This window comes from Pteropus medius, unplaced genomic scaffold (genome assembly GCF_902729225.1).
Source record: "Pteropus medius unplaced genomic scaffold, Ma_sr-lr_union100, whole genome shotgun sequence".
Lineage (NCBI taxonomy): Eukaryota > Metazoa > Chordata > Mammalia > Chiroptera > Pteropodidae > Pteropus > Pteropus medius.
In genome coordinates, this window is record NW_024349799.1 from 1,349,155 (window position 1) to 1,372,410 (window position 23,256).

At 38.2% G+C, this 23,256-nt stretch overlaps 1 non-coding gene across 1 annotated transcript; it reads left to right on the top strand.

Moving 5' to 3' along the window:
* The first annotated feature begins 7,413 nt into the window (after positions 1–7,413).
* Positions 7,414–7,532, top strand: LOC120621221 (5S ribosomal RNA). The gene has a single exon (XR_005658098.1). It is a non-coding gene; the product is annotated as a 5S ribosomal RNA (ribosomal RNA).
* The last annotated feature ends 15,724 nt before the right edge of the window (positions 7,533–23,256 follow it).

Below are 23,256 nucleotides of genomic sequence, written 5' to 3' on the forward strand. Positions count from 1 at the left end.
CCTGTGTGTGGTTTTGACTCAGTATATGTTAGTGCCCTCTTCCAGGCAGGAAATTGAATTTCTGAACATAGAGACAAGGGAGGTAGAAGACACTGTCATAATAATAGCAATAATAATAATAGTGCGTAGCACTCACTATGTTCCACGCTTCATACTTGGCACATCAGTATGTTAACTAATTTAATCTTCAGAACAGCTCCACACAGTAGGTAATATTTTGCAACCCCATTTTATAAGGAAGGAATGTGAGGCATAGATTGGTGAAATAAGTTGTTCAAGGTCACAGAGCTAACAAGTATGGAAGGTGGGATGTAAATCCTGATGATGTGATTCAGAATCATGCTCTTAATCATCATACCATTTCTAAATGGTGCAGGATAGGAGGCAGAGGTGGACTAATGTGCGGGGATACAGAGGAGTGACTTGGTTGGCGTGGGTAAGAGGAACATGTAGATCTGGCAATAAAGAGTGTGTTTACATGGGCAGAGACATCTAGAGAGCAGGTAGCTCAAGATTTTGGAGCAGAGAAACCTGAGCGTCCTCTAGATGATACATAATTGATAGACGATAGAAGATAGATATAGATAGATGATAGATAGATAGATAGATAGATAGATAGAGATAAAATTTTAATTCCCCAAACTATCATGTATTGAGGACTTAACTGTATGTTGACATTCTCATATGTTAATCTTCACAACAGAATCCTATGGGATAGATCTGTTATCTAGAACCTCAAAAGGTAAAATAACTTGTTCACAGCCACGTGCTGACTAAATTGTGGTGCTAGTACGTGAAACAACTGGTGGGCCTTTACTGCTGCATGGATCTCCATGATTTTTCCTATACTAGTTATAAAACTACTTTTTATAACCCTTCTCTACTTTTAAATTATTTTTACCCATCAGCACTAAAGTCAGTGGTTATGTGATTTTTTTTTTTTCTTGTGGCTTCTTAGTCCTCTTTTCTAAGTTTACAAATGACATCTTAATATTTTCATTTGCTAGGGAGTACCTCTCCTAGTGGCCACAGTTACAAACCTCATTAAACATATGACCTTTGCCCTATCATTACTCTTTCGTATAGCACCACAGCGGTTCAAATCATCTCCCCTGTCCATAAACAACTGCACTTGTGAAGCAGAAATGACTATTAAAAAGAGTGGTACGGACCGCCTGTTGGGAGCTCGAATAGGCTCGGCCAGGGACCAGGGAACATTACTATCACATCCATATGTGTCCTCTTACAGGGTCAGCCTCATGGAAACAGGCACAATAATAGCTTCGGACAAAAGCCTGGGATGATATTGAACTCACTTTCTCAGGAGAAACCTTTCTCAGAAGGCCCCACATTCTTCATTAGGGAGAGCAAGCCCAAGGGAAGGAATGGATTTGAGATTTTTTTTTTTTCATTTCAAAGCTAGTGAAATTAATTTATGTATGCTCCCCCAAGGCTCTTTTATTGTTTTTTTTTTCTTTTTTTAAACTGGGCCTTTAGTTTGGAGACTCAGAGTGAGGGAGTCATCATTATACACAAAGCCTATTCCTTTCACTAAAGCCTGTTCCTTTCACTGCAAAGAGTATAGCGGAAAGTGTTATTGCTATCTATTGTCTCGACAAGGCCCGCAAGCTACCAGCCCTGAGCCACTCACTCACCTTCACTCATAATATATTTACAATCGCGTGTTTTTTACTTGATTGATCAGATGCCAGCTTTCCAAAAAATTTTAAGAAAAAGCAAGGATTTTGCACCTGGGTTGGAAAGACTGTTTGTTTTAAGTTTAGGATGTTAACGGAGATGAAAAATAGAAGCCCTGGTGACATGTCCATTTCTATGGAACACAGGAAGCAATTCTGCAAGGGTATTTTCTGTGTGGATCCAGTTTTCTTTTCTGATGCAATGAATGTAATTTTAGTTGCTCTGTGTCAAAGTTTATACTCCTGCTTTAAAGCATCTCTTCAACTTTAACAGCATAAGTGAAATCACCCAAGTGTATGGCCTCACTGGTAATATGGCTTTTAAAATATAAGCTCTTCTCCTTTATATCCCTTGTCATTAACTGGTAAATTACTAATTTATTTCCTATTAGAATTTATATAGTTTGCAGCAATTAAGAAGAAAGGCATAATTGCTGACAAACCCAGGGCACTATTTAAATCACTTCCTTGTTGACAACATATTTCTCTTTCCTCAAACTGAATGTCACTGAAATCTGATTTGTGCAGAACCCTTGTGGACGAGCGCACTGCACCTGTCACCTGGGCGCTAGCATTCTGCTAAGGATCAATTTACATAACCTCATTTAATGGTTCATAAATCATACCCATTAAGCCCAGCTAACAGGAACCAAGGGTTCTAATTTATGCTGCCTTTCATAGCAGAAAATTGGGAGGCTGGAGCCTGTGGATAAAGAACCCAGGTCTTGCCTTTGATTGTTGATTGTGATGGTAAATGTATGGATGATGAGAACAGATTTTCACTTTATTGATTTCCTGCCAAAGCACAGCATGCTTTATTGTGAAAGGGCGCCTTTTGGCAGCAATGCTAAAAGTGGCAGTTGTTTAGGAGCCCTTTGCCAAGAAGAGGTCTAAGACAATACAGAGTGGTAAATACTAAAATAATATCAGGCTGAAATGTTATTCTTTAAAAGAAAAAAAAAGAATCTCTAACCTTTTGGAAATCAGTGACCTTTTCTCCTCATCAGCACCTTCCCCTTTCCTCCCAAAAGCATGCAAAGCCAAGAATTGAGAGAAGATGGTTTTAAGACATGAAAAAAACAATGATATCCATCCTCTACCCTAAGTCATTTGCTGATAGAAGCTCATGCAAAATAATGCAGATGTCTAGAATCCTTCACATAATAACATTTCAACTAGCATGGCCTACTGAGCCAAGTTTGCAGCCTCTGCTCTCTTCTGCTATGTACTGCTTTTTGGTTGAAAATCCGGAAACACCATTTTTCTCTCTATTTCATTTTTCCCCTTTAGGTCAAGATATTGTATCCAACTATATATAGTTCTCTGCAAAATGCAATATATAAAAGGTCATCTTCTCACAAGTGCTTGGGCTGGATTTCAAAATAGCAAAAGTGGTCCTATGATCATTTTCCAGATGAAAAACATCTCCTAAGTATTGCTGAGGCATATTGATTTCCTCCTCTCATCCCAGTTCTGCCCTATAATGGACGCTGTATAGTCTCATTTTAGCTTGTTCGCAAAATCTTTGTTAAACATGGTGATTTTTTCTGATAAAATGTAGTGCCTCCCGCCACCACCACCCCCGCCCCGCCCCCCGCATCTCTCTCCTCAAAGTAGGGTTTTCTGAAGCACTTCATTTTTATTCCAGGTTGTGGATGTTGCTGTGGGGGCTTATTGGATGTGGATTCCTCTCTACTTCATCATTAAATTCTAAACCTGTCATGTAGAAAACTGGTTGGAGCCAGGCAAGAGAATCAAAACAAGCTTGGCAATCACTTCTTTCTGTTTTTCCATCCAATGTCAAATGTCTCCACTTTGTTACTGGTCCTTTTTCATAAGAGAAAACAATGGTGTCTATGTCTTTTCTATTATCTGGGAGGGTCTATCTACAGTTAGTTACACAGTGTTACTAACAGACTGTAAGTAGATGTGTAGAGTTTAAGCATATCTGGAACGCCTGACCTCCACCCTCCTGGTAACAGAGCCCTCCCGTCCCAGGGGAACCCATTCATGTGATGAAGATGGGGTTTACCCTGCTCCCCAACTCCATCCAAAGAGATAAGCCCATAACCTAGGCCTGGCCAATAAGAGGCTAGCCATGCCCCTGGCTCAGTGATCAGTTCACTAGGAGTGAGAAGATCCAGGTTCTAGTCCTGATGTTGTCACTTAATCTCACCAGATTTCAGTTTTCTCATTTAAAACAAAACAAAACAAAACAAAACAAAACAATGTTATATTGGAGAATGTGTAAGGCCCTTTCCAAATCTACATTTAACTCATTCATTTATTCAATCATTCATTCATTCAACAAATATTTATTGAGAGCCTATTGATGGGCACTCCAAGACAACGAAGGCAGAAGCTGCAAAGTTTCTTGTGGCCTAGGCTCTGAAACTCACAAACATCAATTCCACTACTTTCTGTTGGTCCAGACTGGTCACAAGACCAACTCAAATTCAAGGGGTGGAGAAGCAGTTTCTACCTCTTGATGAGAAGAGCCACAAAGTATTGCGGCCATATTTTTCAATCTACCATAGGTAGGGTGGCCAGAGAAGGCCTCTTTGAAAGGGTATTTGTGTAAAGAGCAAGCCATGTGTGTATCTGGGAAAAGAAAACTCCAAAGAGAGGAAATAAGTGTAAAGACCCTGAGGTGGAAGAAGGAGCAAATTCAGGGAGCAAGAAGAAGGTGGCCAGTGTGGCTAAAATGGAACGAGCAAGGTGGAAAGTAGGAGCAGATGAGCTCAAAGTGATAATGGGAGCTGGGCCTTGAAGAGGGTTTTAAGGCCTCTGGGTTTTACACTGAGTCAAAGATTTAGAGTCAAAGGAGGGACCACTTCAGGTTTTTGAGCAGGAAAGTCATATTTTGACTTATAAATTAGATAAAGATCACTCTAAATGCTGTGTTTTGAATAGATCTAAGGGGTCATGAGCAGAAGGAAAAAGAATAAGACATAAGCTCAGTTTGTGGAAGCCAGTTTGTGGAAGGTCTAGAATGCCAAGCAGTGGGTTGGTGTTGTAGTGGATTTTTCCAAATTGGGACCCAGAATTTCTTATCATCCACAAAGGAAGTAAAGGAGGACAGGAAGTGGGAACTAGTTTCAATCTGTGAGCTATATTCACTATTTCAGAAAGTGTAACTAGAACATTACACTTCTTTGCTTTGGGTTAGAATTATGTTATCACCTTTTCCTTAGGAAAACCTTGGTTAGATCATACTAATAAGAAACTTGGCTTGATCGTCACTGGCCACATAGGCATTTTTGGGATGTGACTGGGACACTTGGCTGTTATCAGATCTACAGGCCAGACAGTAACTACAGAGGGAATGTTTCACAGGGACCTGTGATAGCATGGCAACCACAATTATCGGATACCTTGTAACAAACAGTACTTAACTATACTTTCTTAATTTCATTGCTGTTTTATACATTATAGATTATTGATTTTATAATATTGTGCAACCCTGAAAACAGTTGGTGAAAAAGTGATGAAAACTTGACTTAATACTGAAGTGGAAATTGTGTCAACACTTACTAAATACTATTTGTTTGGTACATAGGTGCTTTCAAAACATGGTACCATAGGCAGGGTGTATGTTGATTGCTTTTAATTTAAAGTAACAGTGGAAGATATAGGTCTTTTATTATAATTCTATTTGGACCTGGATGGGACATAAGTTATAAATAATATCCCATATTTCTGATTTCTTACTTGTTACACAGTTTTGGTGTTATAGGGAAGAAAAGAGGGAGAAAACAGTTTTTTTGTTTTTAATTTTGAACTTTTCTGTAACCTATTTCTTACAGTCATTAACCTGATGGATTTTTTTTTTTTAAGCTACTGAAACTCAAAGGTCATAAATATCCAACAATCAGAGATCAGTTATATATTATGGAACATTTATAAATGGAGTACTATATAGCTATTAAAGGCAATATTGTAAAATGTTTATTGAGTGAATGAATTTAAATTGTAAAACCACGGACGTGACTGGATTATATTTTTTAAAATATGTGTGTATATGTGTGAGTGAATACATATATGTGCTCAAGAAAATAAACAGAAAGAACAGTGAAAAAATTTCAAAGTAGTTATTTCTAGGTGGTGAAATATAGAGACTTTATACTAAAAGTGTATCTATATTTTATATTTATGTATAATTAGCATGTGTTGTTTGTATAATTTTTATTGCTTGACACAAGAATTAAAGGAGACATAAATATTGCAAAGTTACTTTTTACACCAGATATCCTAACTTTAGCTCATCAGGCAAGATGGGTTTTAGCAAAAGGAAGCCTGAGATCCTTCCACGTGGTTCCTTCAACTATTGTGTCTGTCAAGGGTTTGAGGGATGCCTTTTGGCCATCCCAGGTCTCAGATTGAGCATTAAAATTTTTTTTTTAATTTTCCAATTACAGTTGACATTCAATATTATATTAGTTTCAGGTGTAGATTGAACATTGAACATTTTTTTCATGGAACATCAGTTAACATCATCAGAGATTGGGGTTCCAAGAAATCCAGTTTGTGAAACCTGATCTAGACATTTTCAAAATTACAAGTCACAGCCATTATAGGAGCTTTCTAGAAAGCATTTTTTTCACAATGATTGATTAAGTACATTGGAGTGGGTAGGGAAGGACTGACAGAGGTGAAGGAAGTGAAATATTGTTAATGGAAATTATAATTGAGAAACTTGTGAAATAGAAATCCTTTTTTTTGTTGTTCTTATATTGTGTGAACCAGTGTAGCATCATGTCAATTAAAGAATTGGTTGTATTTGCTAGATTGTACTCTTTAAAACTTTTATTAAGAAGGATTCGTGATAATAAGTCACTTCCCTCTCCTTTCTGCAATAGAAACACATTCTTAGATTTAGATTTACTGATGGCCCTCTTTATTCCTGACCTTGTTCTCTTGTTATCTGCCAAATCTGGGGAGTATACTTATGGGTTCCTCTGAGTCAAGAGGCTAAAGAAGCACCTGTAGATCTCAGGAGTAGAGATACATTTCAGGAACAACACAGAAATAAGTTTCATATGCTTCATCTTTACTCTCGTGGCTTTCGCTTAGAGCATTAGCACTGTTTGATATTATCAAATAAATAACATTCTATATTGGTACAGATATTATTTCATTAATGTTGATTTTCCTTGATCATGGAAAATGCATTCTTTCTCTTTAGGGAAGGATTTTTAGTCAGCTGATCTTGTGAGAATGTAGAGGCTTGAGAACACTGAGTTGTCTGTTTCTTCTTTTAAATCAAAGTAGCCCTGATATCATTTAACAATTGGATTATATGAAAAATCCCAACACAGCATAGCTCTTCTATTGAAATTGGATTGATTCCTTCAGAGACCATCTGATCTCAACAGCAGCCTGCAAAAAATTCTCTGGACCTTGAAAGAAACTAAAATTAATGGATTTTTTTAAAAATCTGAGCTCTCAGTTTTTTGAACATGAAAATATCCCTTCTCCCAGTAATTTGCATCTAAAAACAAAAGCGAAAGTGTGCGTGTCTATACATATAAAAACACCTAATACTTCACTCTGTGCTGAACTTTTTGATTTCCCTATTTACTCAAGAGAATTACCATATTTCAAACATGCTAAAATTTCCTTTGAACTATCTCATCAACCTATAAACTTAAAGTTCTTCTAATTGCATATACTTTTTTTAAAAAATGCATAGTTTAAAAAAAAAAAGAATTATAAAGTCTACGGCCATGCCACCCTGAATACGCCTGATCCCGTTTGATCTTGGAAGCTAAGTAGGGTTGGGCCTGGTTAGTACTTGGATGGGAGACCACCTAGGAAGACCAGGTGCTGTAGCCGTGTTAAAAAAAAAAAAAAGAATTATAAAGTGCCTCATGCTTATTACGTTCAGAAACTCATTACGTATCCTTTCAACCATATGTTAAGGTTCTAAGCTAGAATATGTATGTCCTGCTCCTGAAGTAACTTGAAGCTAAAACATGAAATTTTGAGACATTTACAATAAAGAATGTTATGATGATGATTCAAGTTACAAAATGATTCATTACAGTTTTGTTTTCTTTTTATTAATGACCTTCTCTAAAAGTTTTAAAGCAATTTAATTTGAAAATATTCTGTGCTTTTTAGAAATACATATATTGTATGGAACAAGATTTCTCAAATCTCAGTCTTTTGTAAACCACATTTTTTGCCATATCTGCATGTCAGTTGTTTATTTTTTACTTTGTGTTTTTTTTAAAAAAAGGATTTGCAATCAAGCCACTTTCATTATTGTTTTTTATCTTAAAACTTGTTCTAAGAAATAATATTTAGACTATTAGGTTTTTGATATTTTCGTCATTGATTTTTCTGATACAAAATAAAAAAGTTATAATCATTAAAATAAGTATCTCTATGCATATACCCTCAAAAGACAGGGGTAAATATATCCCAGTTTGGGAATACTGGCATCGAGAAGGTATTATTGTTTCTCTGTGATGGTTAATTTTATGGTAAACTTGACTGGACTAAGGGATGCCCAGATAACCAGGGAAACATTATGTTTGGATGTATCCATGATGATGTTTCTAGAAGAGATTAGCATTTGAATCAGTAGGCTGAGTAAAGAGGATCTGCCTGCATTGGTGAGGCATCATCCAATCCTTTGGAGATACAAATAGAAAAAAAAAAAGGCAGAGGAATGGCAAATTCTCTAGCCCTTTTCTCAGCTGGGGTAACCATTTTCTCCTGCTCTCAGACATTGGACATCGGAGCTCCTGTTTCTTGGGCTTTTGGACTCTGGGACTTAAACCAGTGGCCCCCTGGTTCTCAGGTGTTTGGCCTCAGACTGAATGATAACCACCAGGTTCTCCAGTTTGCAGAGGGCAGTTGTGGAGTTTCTTTTTTTTATTTTATTTTATTTTATTATTAGTTTCAAGTATACAGTATATTGGTTAGACTTTTATGTAGCCTCCGTAACTGCATGAGCCAATCCTATGATATAGTTTGTTGTCTGTATCTATGACTCTGTTTCCATTTTGTTTTTTTTTTTTTGTTCTTTAGTACATATGTGTAAGTAAGATTATATGGTATCTGTCTTTCTCTGTCTGATACCTTGTATTTATTTTTAAATAGATCTAAACTAACCTGGCAATTATGTGTCAAAAACCTTAAAAATACATATGTCTTTTGACCTAGCAATTCTACTTCTGAGACTATTCTAGGAAATATTCAGAGATTTGGACAAAGATTAATTTACAAGGATGTTGATTATGGTGTTATTTATAATAATGAACATGAGAAATGTGAGAAGCAATCTAAACTACAGGAGATTGATTAAAGTGTCATGCATATATGTGATGGAAAATTATGAAGATATTCAAGAAATCAAGTTACAGGACTCACAAAAATGTTAATGACATAGTTAAAGAAGAAAAGGCTATGGAGATATATGGGAACACTGTACTTTTCACTTATTTTACTGTAAACTTAAAGCCATCCTAAAAATAAAGTATACCAATTTTTTAAAAACTATGTGAACTCGGTGGCAAAGACATGGAAACAACTGAGTATCTTTTGATAAACAATTGAATAAAAAAGATGTGATACATATACACAATGGAATATTACTTAGCCATAAGAAAAGAAGAAATACTGCCATTTGCAATGACATGGATGGATCTTGAGATTATTATGCTGGGCAAAATAAGTCAGCTGAAAAATGTCAAGAACCATATGATTTCGCTCATATGTGGGATATAAAACTGAAAGTAACAAAAGAACAAGACAAAAAACTCATAGACACAGATAACAGATTAGAGATTACCAGAAGGAGAGGGGGTTGAAGGGAGGTAGAAAAAGAGTAAAGGGGTCAAATATATGGTGACAGAAGGAGATGTGATTTGGGGTGGTGAACACACTATGCAATATACAGATGACATATTGTTGAATTGTACACTTGAAACCTATATAATTTTATTAACCAATGTCACCCCAATCAATTTAATTAAAAAAAAGCTATGTGAACTGAAAATAAACAAATAAATGTTACAAAGCAGTATGTTTTATATGATCCCTATTTATAAAGCCAAAAGACTATATACCAAAACAAATGTGGTTTTCTCTTTAGCTAATTTTCTTCTGTATACATTTCTACATTCTCCATATTTGCAAACGATAAACAGAGTAATTTTTAAATCAAAAGAAGAAAATTTAAAAAGCTGTATGTATGGTTTTTAAAATACTTAGAGTGAGGTATGTTTGGAGAAACTAAAGTCCCAAGTGGTTCAGAACTAGTCGAGACTGTAGGAACCAGACAGAGAAAACTCAGGACTGGGTGAGCCCTGCCCCCAAACTTGAAAAGTGAAACCTTTTGAGGAAAAAAAAGATCTTCAGAAGAACAATTTATTATTCCTAGAATAATTCCTCAGAATATCAAACTACTTTAAAGACCTGGACTCCATTTCAGCTTGCCTCATGCCTTCTGCAATACCTTAACCTCATCTATCCTCTCCTGCAGTGACCTCTCAGAAGATCCCACAGTTTCTTAAAGCAGGTTTTCTCAGGCAAAAAGGAAATGGCTTCTTCTAGGCTTGTTCTGGGCTTAAGGGTGAGATTCCAGTTTCCCTCTATTATGCTCCAATCAGTTCTCTGCGAAGGAAAGGCCAGGATTCCTGGAAGAAACTTTGTTCAGGAATAAAGTTTTTATCTTTGTTGCAGAAGTCTCTGTACTGATTTGGAAATACCTCCAGTGTATGTTTTGTTAAGGAAGAGAAGCAAGGGTCAGAACAACATACTGTATGATACATTTTGGCTAAGAAAGGGAGGAAAAGAAGTAAATACATATATATTTGCTTACATTTCCCTAAAGAAACATTGGAAGGATATACAAGAAACTAATAAAAGAATTTACCAAAAGGGAGATGGGAAATTGGATGGACAGAGGCTGAGCTATGAACAAGTCTTCTTAATGAACATATTTTTATAACATTTTTATTTTTAAACCATGTGACTATATTGTCTACTCAGAATAAATAAAATTCATCTAGAAATTTAGGGAGAAATAAGAAAATTGTCCCTTTGTGGGAGATGGGGGACAGGAGGCAGGAAGACTTGCAGGTAGCATAATGTCAGTCATTTTCGTCAAAAGGTGGGGGGAATTATCACACAGCTCTTTTGATGGCCAGGATGTGGCCACTTAGGGTCTGGAGGTCAACCCAAACATTTGATGAGAACTTATTTGATATCTTACCAGGTTATGATCCAAGCCAGGTATTTGGGCCAAGAAGTATTCCTTTACTAGTGGGACACAAGAAGGCATTTAGTACCTGTAATATAGCTACTGACCTGCAGCTCTGGGATGCATAGAACCTGGGGCCTGTCTAAAGCAGAACACACCTATAGCTGCGCCCAGGGTACAGGCCAATTCTGGATTTAAGTGCCACGACCTTAAATTAGCTTCTCCTGCTAATTTAACAGCCCCTGGGGCCCCTGCTACTGCTAACGTGCCTTATGTGCTAATGTGTTAACAGGCATGAAGGGATTGCAAAATGTGACTCATATATCTAAAGGTATATGTTTTGTTTATACAGATACTACACTCATTTCTTGGTTATCTACAAGTGGAATTATCTACCTGGCAAGGATGGAGTCAGTCAGAAGAGGGTTGCAACTGGATACAGAAAATATGAATATGTGCATATAAAGGATAGAAAGTGAGTATACAGAGGAAGAAGGACAGAGGGAGAGAAATTGACTGCATGCCAAAAACAATAAAAATGATTTTGCCTCTCTTTTCATTAACCTATATGTGGACAGGTCAGATCAGAGGCAATGAAATTTTAGGGTTTGGAAGGACATTAGAAATAAATTAGTGAAATTGCTTCAGTCTACAAACAAGGAAATTGAATATAAAACATCCATGAGGTAGGTGGGGGAAAGTATATATATATATGCACATAGATATAACATGTATGTGTTATCTGCTCACACTAAGATACACCTTGGAATGCTTTTCCACTTCTCGGGCCATTTAATTTACATTCGGTTTCCTTTAGAACATTATTATTAGTTCATTCTCATTGCTAAAATGAGTCATGAACATCAGACTTATACATTTTTTTATTATTTTGAAGCAACTGTCAAACACTATGGAAGTGGTTTCATTTACCTCAAGAATTTGCCAAAAAAAAAAAAAAAGTCCAATGATGACTGAAACCAGTAATGACTATTTTCTATTTTCTTTTCCTGAAGTAATTGACCATTAATTATAATATCAATAGGCAGTGGGTAAGGAAAGCAGACCCACATTAGGGCTACATTGCATTTGTAACTGTTTTGTATATATCATAAATCTCTAATATTGGGCTATTGTCACCCATGATGAATTATTGTAAGCATGTCAGCACATGGTGGAAGTCAAGTACATTCAAATACTACTCAGTCAGAATTGAATTTGGCATGATAGTCTCATAAAAGGGGGCTCAATTGAGAGTTTCCACTTGCCTGCTCTAAACTTGTCACTTGTAGGTGCTAAAGAGCTTGTTGTGTTGGTTTAATTAGTCAACAAATCGGTCCTTACTTGATTGCGTGGTCGTATCACATATGTTAACACTTCAGTGTTTGATGGAGATATTAACAAGTGACAAGAGTCTCTTGGTCTGTGGACTTTAAAGAAGAGAAGCTCTTCTATATTATTTCATTTGGCCCTGCCAATATTTATTAGATCATGCAGCCCGCAGGCTGGCAGTTAAAGAAAGACTACACAAACATTTTTCAGGGTTATGCTCATCTGTATCCCAAAGAAGGGTCACTGAACAATCGATGGGAGAAGAGCATAAGTAAGATAAGTGTTTTCTCCTACCGCTTACAAATTCATTATTTGATACAGTTTGCTGCAGACCTCCTTTGAGCTTTTTTCACTTAAAGATAATTTATGACAAGAACAGAGAGGTTCTTGAAAATGCTATAGCAACTGAAGCTGAATGATGCCACGCTGGTGCAAGACGCCGAGTCACCAGAGGCTGGTAAAGAGGAAGTTTGCATTTGCATGAAGAACTGTATTAGTTAACATTCATCCATGGTGGGTAAAATTCTCATCTTAACAGTCAATAAGAGAGTCAAGGAAAAAAAATTCAATAACCAAAATGATTATTCCCAGGAGTAGGGATAGTAGATAAAAAGTTGGTACCCTTTAAATTTGCAAAAGTCCCGTCTATGCACTTTTTCTATAGCAGGACAAACAAAAGGGCCATGCTTATTTTAAAGGACAGGCTTCATTTGTTCTGTTGCCATTTCGTTATGGCTTTTATCTGTACATTAGCAAGAATCAGGTCTCCATGCCATGGGTGGGAATGATATAAAGTATATGAACCAGAGCCATTAGATAGTTCATTTTGGTCAGACATTGCTTTGCAAAAAAAAAAAAAAAAAATTTAAATGACTGCTAACAATTAAAGAATTGCCAGCAGTGACCTAACCAGTGACTATGGCTGGATATAAAATTATGAGTGAAGGCTTTTCTGTCAACACTCTCTATTGGGAAGTTTTAAAATTTAATTTATTTTTATCTTTCTTAAGAAACTGCCTGAAAACTCAAATGATCCTGTCTCTTCGCCAGACAAAGGATAAAATTTGCCATTCCTCTCCTTAGAAGAGTTCACATTTATTTATTCAGTATTTACTTATGTAGTAGTCACCACGTTGTTAGTCGGAGACCAACACTTATCTCTTCCTCAACTACCACCACGTGAACTCCCACTGAGAGCGCCCTACGTGTCCATCTGCCTGTTAGCTGGCAATTGTTTTGGAGCTGCGGCAAAGCACTGGGAGGAGGTGCACATGAATAATTGAGACATCCATGTCTTTACACAAACATTCTCCGTACACACACATTTGGAGAGCATAAATAGCCATGGGTTAAGGAAGATTTTACCTAGCAATAAAAAAATACTCTTCAGATAGTTATAGCATCTTCCTTCCCAAGGACACTTCATTTTGAGCCAGGCCCTGATGTGGAAGTAGCTGCAGTGTCCATGACGGAGCCTTTTCTTCTCTAAGGTTAGCACAGAGTTGAAAAGTTACTTACTTTGACTCAGCTTTCGCTGAGCCTGAGTGCCAAACCAAATCACCTTTAGAAGGTGATCAAACTTCATAACTTCCTCATTCCATCCCCCACCATCATATATGCTTTTTCATTAGAGTTAAAAATCAACTCTCAGAATCAGCCAATCAGGTTTTAGTGGGAAGCAAGCCTTCAGTGAATGCTCGTTGATTAATTGATTGATTGACTAGAGTAAATTATGAGTGCTAGTCTAACCAATAGAAACAAAAAATAGTTTGACTGAGTGACAGTGTTAATAGTGAAAAGTTAAAGGAGGCAAGATGGGGTGCATGGTGGGGTAGCACAAATTTATGTTAAGAATGCGAAAGCTTTGGCAGAATATTATCTTTTGAGGAATAGGAGATAGGAAATGAGTAAGTTGGCCTGCAAAAGATATAGGTACCTCAGTGCAAGAATTTCCCTGCGCTGAGCTCTAAAGAAAAAAAGAAGAAAGGCAAAGGAGAATGAAAAGGCATTCGATGTGAGGTGAAGAGGGAGGATTAGGGGGAGGGGTGGGGGAGTAAAAGCTGTAATAAAGAAAGCAAAGGAAGGAAGAAGGGAAGTAGGGACATGTGTGGCTTAATTTAAGTCTTGAACTCCCAGAGCTTCCAATATTTTGCTATTACCACAATGCTATAAAGAACATCCTTATACATATAGTTTTGCATCCTTTTGAAAATTATTGGGATGAATAGAAATATAAAAATCTTCCCGCCTACTTTTTGTAATTCTGTAATGTTGGAATTTCATATAATCAAAATGAATTGGTTTTAAAGTCAGAAAAAAATAACTCAGGAACATTAAATCAAAAAAAGAAAAACAAGTCTTGGAGCCATGACTATTCTCGAAGATAAGAAAATTAAAATATCAGCCTACTGGGTTTGGCAATTTAATAACAAGTTGTGACTATTACAATTTTTTCAGTTCACTTAGGACTATTTACTTCCACTTCCAGAAATGGTTTGATCTCCTTAAGCATATCTACTTTCAAAAAAGTTTGTAATCTCCTACAGTTCTAAGAAATTGTTACTTGCCACTGCAAACAAAGACAAAACCATCTCCCACCCTCCAACTCCGAACTGGTAGAAAAATCTTATTTCAGTTATTTTTCCAGTCCCATATCTCCACAGGATGGAAAACTGTTCTTAAAAGTAAAATGGGCTTAAAATTAAAATGGGGCCAGGGAGGGAGGAGAGGGGACCAACTGCAAAAGGGTGCATGAGAACAATTGGGCTAATATTCTCGATCTTGATTGGAGTGGTGGTTACACAACTGTATACACTTGTCAAAATTCATTAAATGTACCCTCAAAATAGATGAATCTTATTAACTGTAAATCATACCTCAGTAAAGCTATTTGTTAAGTAGTTTTAAAAACAGAGTGAACTAGTACTCTTTTAGGCAATCATTTACAAGACTATTCCAGATCCTATAAGGATCAGGAGGATTCTTTTTTCAAAAGTCCTAAAACTAGTTAAATTGAAAAGCTAAAAAAGACCTTATGTACTTAAATGCTATTTTTATCTACTTGAAGCTACCATAAAAAGAAAGGAAATACATTTTTAATTACAGATTTTTGTCTAATAATTCTTGAGTTCTTTTCTAAGTTCCCTTTGGAGATATCCTCATTCTGGTATTGATATTTGGATTAAGACAAATATCCACTCATTCATTAAAAGTTTCTCTCATATAAAGGAATTCAATTTTTTTTTTGATTGGTGCTAGACTCACAGACAGACAGAAATAAGCTGCCATTCTTCCATTTGATAGCCAGACGCTGCCAGTTGTAGCCAGGGCAGTCATGCTGTTAAATTAGGTCTAATGAAGGAGTAATTGCTTTAGATATAGTGAACCATTTCAAAGAAAACAAGGATTCTAATTGATTTGCAATTTGTTTGGCACATTACATTGTCTGTGGCTATTGATTAGTCTTCTGGATTTCACACTGCATGTGTTTCCCTTTATTAAGGGAATAACAGGTTACTGATTACTTTCTTTCTGGGTTTAATGTAGCGGTTAATGTCTACTTTGTTCTTGTGTCATGTCACAGGCAAGGAAGGAATAATAGGCAAGTGGGTGGCCCTTTGCTAAGCAACTTCCCTGCTGCTCTGAGCTGTGTGCTCTGAGACAGGCTGAAAAGCAGATCAAGAGAAAGGGTTAGAATAGCAGGACTCACAAGTTACGGCCTGAGTCAGGCTAGACCCTGCTCAAAACTTGGCTTTCCCCTCCCAGTCAAAGCATAGCATGGGACGGAGCAGCTGGTGGTAGATTTGTTCTTGTATCATTCGATTATTTGTAGGCAGGATATGAAATTGTGCCCATTGTTTTGTTTAATAGGTATGCATACTAAATGGGTGCAGAAAAAGAATATTTGAGGTCGAGGCCTTTTGCTTCATTTAACCCTTTGGAAAGTGACATTTTGTTGGCACCTGGGAAGCACTTGTTGCTGAGGTGTCGATATGATCATCAAAATGGCTCTTATGTTTATACCAACTGCAGGGGAGGGAGAAAAAGTTCTCAGGGTTGCAGTCATTTCATTGCCCTCAAAGCACAGCAGGAATTATTAGCTTACCCCGGCGGGCCCCTTTGTTTTCCTAGGGCTTTGCTCCTCCAGCAGATACTCATTTAAGACAAATCCACTGCTTTCTGAAATGTGTTTTGCAATGGTGCACAGAACAGGCACTCACTTAGCAGATCTAATCCTTTCAGGGCTCAGCTTGTTAATGTAGCAAACTGCAGAAAATGGGAAATGGATTCTTTAATGAGACCGGTCCCTTCGTGGCTTTATTCTCCCAGTCCAACCCCCAGGCATTCATTCAATTCCCCCGCTTCCCGCTCAAGCGGGGATCAGGCACCCCCACCTCCCACCCAGCAAGTAACCCATTTTCCAGCATGCAGTCCCCCATCTCTAGGCCCCTTGCCTCCCTCGACCTTCCCAGAGCCCTTGGAAGCTCACAAGCAACAAAGGGGTGTGGGCAGTAAAAGGTTCCCTTTTCTCCGCACCGGTCACGGAGCTCATCTTTTCCTGAGCTCTGAACCTTGCCAACCAGAATGTAGAGAGGAGCTGCCCTCAAAGTAACAAATGCCCCGGGGATCAAATCTAAATGTATCAAATAAACTCCATTTTGCTATACTACCCAACAGTTATATATTTAATATTTTCATTTAATGTCGTTTTTGTTTATATTGGATTTATAGTGATCCTGATTGAAAAGAGCTTGAAAATGGAGCCAAGCAGTGATCGTGAACTTGGGCTTTAATCTTAATTCCTTTTCTTTCACCGTTTTTACTCCCATGGGTCTTCCTAAAGCCTCTGAACTTCTCCTCCAGACATTACACTCCCCCGCAAAAAAAATATAAGCAGGTAAAATTCAGGTTAAGAGGAATCTTAAAGGCAACGTGGAAGTCGTGGCAAGGAAGTCTGCAGCTCGAAGTATGCATTTAGCAGAGAAAATGAAGATAGTTCTGCCCATTTTGCTTCGGTTATGGTTGATTTGGGAAAGTAAATTATATATACGCAGCTCGGGTCTTCCCTTGGCCTGAGCTCTTAATTTTTTCTTGTGTGTGCTATGGAATCCTTTGGCAATCTGATGAAGTCCTGGGACCTCTTTCCAGAATGTTTTTAAATGCATAAAATAAAATACCTAGGATTACAAAAGAAATCAATTATAAAGTTATCAAATATTTTTAAATAAAGTCATCGAAATATTTTTAAAATTATATATAGCAATTTCTCTATTATTGTTTATTCTTAATAAAATTATTGCTTTAAATAATAAAATCTATGGAGAGATCTAGTACCTCCTATCATTCTGAAGTAAAAATAAGTAATTAAAATTCTAATATCTGTAATAATTTCGATGTGTCATAAAAAAATCTGTGATTTCTCTTAGTGACACAATCATGGGTAGTGATAGTTAATGTTTTTGTTGCCTGCACCTGTAAGCGAAAGCAGTTATAAAAGTAAAGATGTATTTTTTTCCATCCAAATTCATGGACCCCCTAAACTCTATCTGTAAACCCACAGGACGCCTGCCTCCTGCAGTCACGGCCTATTCCAACTCTCCATCAGGTACCTAAAAGCTCTCGCCTTAGCTCTAGGGAGGGGAAAGAGGAGAAATATGCGTAGGAGGTGCCCAGCTGGTGGTACCCTGGATCTGAGCCCATCACACATGTAATTTTACTGAATTCTGTGGAACATAGATGTCTCCAATGACTTCTGAGACTGTGTGTTCCTCCCAGCTATAAAACTCATGTGCGTGTAAGTCAAGGCATACACCATGGACACATGGAGAGAGGTGATCCTGGAAAAAGCAAAATAGAATAGGCACATAAATTGTGCCTCTTTGCATTATATGAGTAGGATTACAAGACAAAATTCAATAAATAAAATCTTTCTGGGAGTTGGTAAGATGTAAAAGTAACAAAGTAAAGATATTATCAAGGAAAACTTTGCTCACATTTAGTCAACTAGAATTGCCAAATTTGGTAAATAAAAACAATTATTTCTTGGAACATACTTATACTAAAAATTATTTCTTGTTTTTCTGAAATTCAGATTTAACTGGTTGTTCTGTATTTTATCTGGAAATCCTAAATTAACATGTCATATAATGCAAGTAAAACCAAGTGTAGATTATAATTAAGTGATGTGAGAGTTTAGTTCAAATTGAACTAAACTCAAAAGTGGCAAGTTCTTAGTGATTTGTTTTAAAATGAAAGAGGATTTTCAGGACTCAAAGGGGAGTAAAGAGATGAGGAGTTAAGCGACAAGATGAAATGAAATAAATCAGAACACAAGAGCGAGGATAGCTGGAGACAAACACAGAAAATTATCCTGGCAGAGAATCCAGGGCAAGGTGGCTTTTGGAGGGATCTTATTCAGTGACTTCTTCCTCTCTCTGGGTAGGCACTCTGCCCTGACTATGGAAATGGATGAAAACAACGTTCCTTTTCCTTAATCCTCACAAGACATAAAGGAACCAAGGCCCAGGGAGGTTAAGCAACTCGCGGGAAGTTGCAGAGCTGAGATTCACATCCAGGGTTGACACACTAAAGACGTCATGCTTGCCACCATACCTCACTGCCTCTCTAGCAGTTAACACTCCAGGATTTTGTTCTCGCTGCTCCTTCTGTAATGCCACCTCTCCTGTTTACTGAAGAGGGTTGAAACTGTCAGGGGCCATAAGTCTGTGTCATATATCAGAAACAATGAAGGCCACACTCTCTAGGCACCTTTCCATAGCCCAAGGAAGAGCAATCGAATTAATCGGCTGGAAAGCTCACTTCCTGGGAAGGAAAAGACAAGCTCAATCTAATTGTAAAGAACAACAACAGCACTGGTAACAACCACAACAACGAAAAAGCAAAGCCCCACCATACAGTATTTCCCGGCCTTTCCTTTATTCCTAGGTCATGGGAATTTAGACTTGTAGTTTTAAAATTGAGGAGAGCAGGTTCAAATTCCAATAGCTGCCTGTGGGCCTGTGTGCTCTGAAATGGCTCATCTCTCTCAGGCTGGTGCTACATGCCAGAAATGTCTTGGGTACCATGTTCTAGAGGCCCGAAGATAAAGAGCCCTTATGGCAAGGGAGTGTTATTTTATTAATTCTTTTTTATGCCCAGAGCATAAAAAAGACAACCACAGGTGAACTTCAGACACTCTTTGGAAGTCCAGCCTTGCTATAAATCACTTGAGATGGCGATACTATGTCAGCCCAGCCAGGGCCCTGCCATCCTCTCCAGAGAGTAAGCCTGTGTTGAAAGGTGCTCCAAGAAAAAGCTTCCCTGAGTGAAGTCTCAACCATCAGGCCTCCTCTAAACCAGGGATCACATCATCTCATGTTGATGTTCAGATATTTCCCCCTTTTGTAGAGGTATTTTCTCTTGCTTTATCACAAGTGGTGTCAATAGGTTATTTATATTTTGAATTCTATTGAAAAGAGGATTATACCAGGACATTTAATTTTAGTTAAAAAATATAGAAATTACTCCCATGTATGAAAAGCACTGCTTTAAAATGAAACAAAATAGTTCACTTCTCGCTGTCACAGCAGTAGCACTGGTAAGTACTTCTAAATTGCTCCACTTTGCTATTGTCTGAGGTCCTTGATAAGCATTCTGCATTTTAAGCTTTATCTATTTCTCATCATTAAAAAGCTCATTAGTTAGTCAGTGTACTGGTACTTCCTTTACAGTTCATAAATTTAGATTATAACCTTGTGTCCTATAAATGGTACCACTCATTAAATCATACAAAACACTAGTGTGTAGACATTTAATGGTAAGATTTAAAATTAGATTTCTACATTTAGAAGTCTCAATAAAATATCCCGACTGCCTAAAGTTTGTAAAGGGAGGCATAAAATCAACAGCATTTTATTGTGTGACAGGACTCAGCTTCTCACCGAGCTATTGCAGAGATTAGGTTAGATAGTCTGCGATCGATGATGCTGCCCATATAGTACCTGATGAGGATATATGGAGTACATCCAAGTCTAAATTTTTTATAACAAGTTCTTTTCCTGCTCTGATATATGTAGTATTTCCTGTTTCCATAGTGGTCAAATGTTGTAATGATGTCTCTTCTAATATGACTTTATTGTGAAACTAACATATCTTCATTTGAACCCATCTTTCTTGAACACTATCTAGACAATCTATATACTAGAAGAAGCCATCATCGGTCATAGACTGAAAAGCCATGGAACCCAATGGTCTCATCGACCTTGATCCCACAAGGTAACCTCAAGATGTTGAGGATTTTGCTAAGGATATGGCACAGTGCTGGGTATCTTTTTCTGACAGTAATTGGGAGGAAGAGAAAAAGTGGCAGAGAGTGTGTTGGAAAAGGGGAATCCATGACAAGACATCCGGCTTAAGCCAAGGAGCAAACACTGCCTTACGAATCTACGCTCTAAAGAGAAGCGGAGGAACCTAAGCTCCCATAAAAACTAGGACTGACACCAAATGAAAAATAAGCTAGAGAGGAAGCATTTCTGAGGGTCCCTAGAAAACACACACACACACACTCCTCCTCTGTGTTCTTATTCTTTCTATTTGGTATTTTGCCCTGGACGGGATACCACTGATCTGAATGGACCCATAATACATTTATACTGTCTTCTTTCCCTAAGTAACCTACCCAGCTTCCAATGCCACTCTGTGTGTTCTAATAGTGAGCTAGCTCCTGGTGTAGAGGGTGAGGTAATGAGGCTAAAAGATGATAGCAGAGCAGCTTGGAGGTGAGGGGCAAAGGTAGGAGTGGTCTGATTGTCTACCTGTAGGTCATGGCATGCCCCAACAATGCTCTAGGCTGGGTATAAAGTTTCTTATGAGAACTTCAGGAATTATGCTTTCTGGACTGTGCTAGACTTAATAGGTAAGCAAGTAATTTTAGTATGACTTTTATTGCCCCACTTACAAAAAGTATCTAGAATGGGAAGAGTAATCCCTTTCCCAGCTACTTAGCCCCTGTCCTTCCATCTCCTTTGTAATGACTTTTGACAGTTCGCCTTTCCTCAGCCATCCCTGACCACAAGTCGCATTTGGTGTAATAATTTTTATTCATCAAAGCCTATCTTTGAGACTCTTCTATAATGCCTTTGACCTGGGGTTGCATGACCCCTTGCCCCATATGTTTCACTTTTTCTTAAATTCCTGCCTCTCCGCCTCCCCTGCCACTCCCCACTCCACCACCGTCCCTGTCCATAACCCCACCAGTTTCCTCATTTCACTCTACCCCTGTACTGTGAACATGCAGCCCAAAATGACCAACATCAGAGGACAATTCATGAATTCTAGGTTCTATTCCCAGCTCTGCCAGGCCTGCCTCTGGGAACCCAAACTATTTTCCAATACAATGCATCTTGACATCTGTAAATCAGTAAAATAATACTTAACACTGGCGAGAAGCCAGTAGTGAAGAAATAGTGCTGGGTCATGGAGACAGAATGCTATATGTGTTCTCTAAGCCAATGTGGTTACTCTACGTAAACCGCATTTATTCTTCTATGAGATAAGGAAAACCCTCTGCTGAGATGGCTCCAGTTCTTACTGGAATACATTTTTCCTTAAACACGTTGCCCAGCTTTGTTGCCATCATTCTGATTACTTTGCCTCACCACCAGAGAGGTTTAGCTTTTTCCCAGACTCCCACGTCCTGACCAGCCTCGCGGGTTGAGGCAAATACCCTGAGATTTTAGCAAAGCATTTTTAAGCTTTGGCTCCATGCTTCCAAAAGTTTCTCTCTATTCACTGTTTTACAAGTGCCTTAGCTTATGTGGATGGCCCGCTTTACACAATAAATATGCTGTTGGGGCTGGGCAATACATTTTTTCTCTTTAGAATTGTGTTTTAAATAGTCCATAAGAGATCACTATATCGACAACGCATTTGATGAATTATTTTGTAAAGCAAAGAACCTAACACATTGCTATTTTGAAGAGTAGATTTTCTTAAAGCCCCCATCTCTTTTACTGCTTGGCGAGGAACAGCCGAGACACTGTGAGGTCTCACCTTAGTTAAACTCAGTTGTGATTCTTCTCTGGATGTTTGACTCTTGTCTGCCTAAATCTGCTGGGCAGACTCTGCTCATTCCAGCTCCCTCCCACTAAACAAACAGAATAAGTTGCTGTGTTTTGCCACCAGGAGTCTGGCCCCGACCTCTGCCACAGCTCACTTCCCTAACCTCTCCTGCTCAGCCAGCCCTCTTCAGGTTCTGCAGCCTGCAGCCAGTCCTAGGACTCGATTCCCTGGGCTTATCCTAACGTCTGCTGAAGCCCTTCTGAGCCCTGACATTTGGCTCACACTGACACATGGACAAGATCTCAGCACTTCTCAGGAATCCAGTGCTTTGCCACCCCCTTTCCTGCATTTTGGAAGTCAGAGCTTCAGTGGGTGGTGTTTCTTCACGTAATTCAGAGTTTCTGTGGACAGCGATCCGTGTCACCCATTTGCATAGCAAGCCAGTGAGATGCAGCCCACCACTGTAATAAAGCACAGTACACAAGATGATAGGTCTTAGCTAGGCCAAGCCCTCACTCTAAAAGGCAGCACTCTTATCAAGAGGGTGAAAAGGCTCTCCAATCTCGAAAGCCTGGAGCAACAGGACAAAGCATGGCCTGCACAGGCTCCATGCATGAGTTAAGAAACTGGCATGAGAGGGCCATAAAGAGTCACTGTCTATGGAAGCCATGGAAATCCACTGCCCCTCGTCCCAGCCCCCACCACTCCTAAATAACCAATTCTCTGACATTAGATAGCAATGACTCGCTCACAACTGTGGAGAATCACACCTTTACCAGATGTATCTTTTCCACTGGTTTATGCGGTAGGCAGAATAATGGCCCTCCAACAATATCCCCATCGTAACCTCAGAACCTGTGAATATGTCACCTACATGGTAAGGGAGATGTTGCAAATATGATTAAATTAAGGGCCTTGAGATGGGGAGAGTATCCTGGATTATCCAGGTGGGCCCAA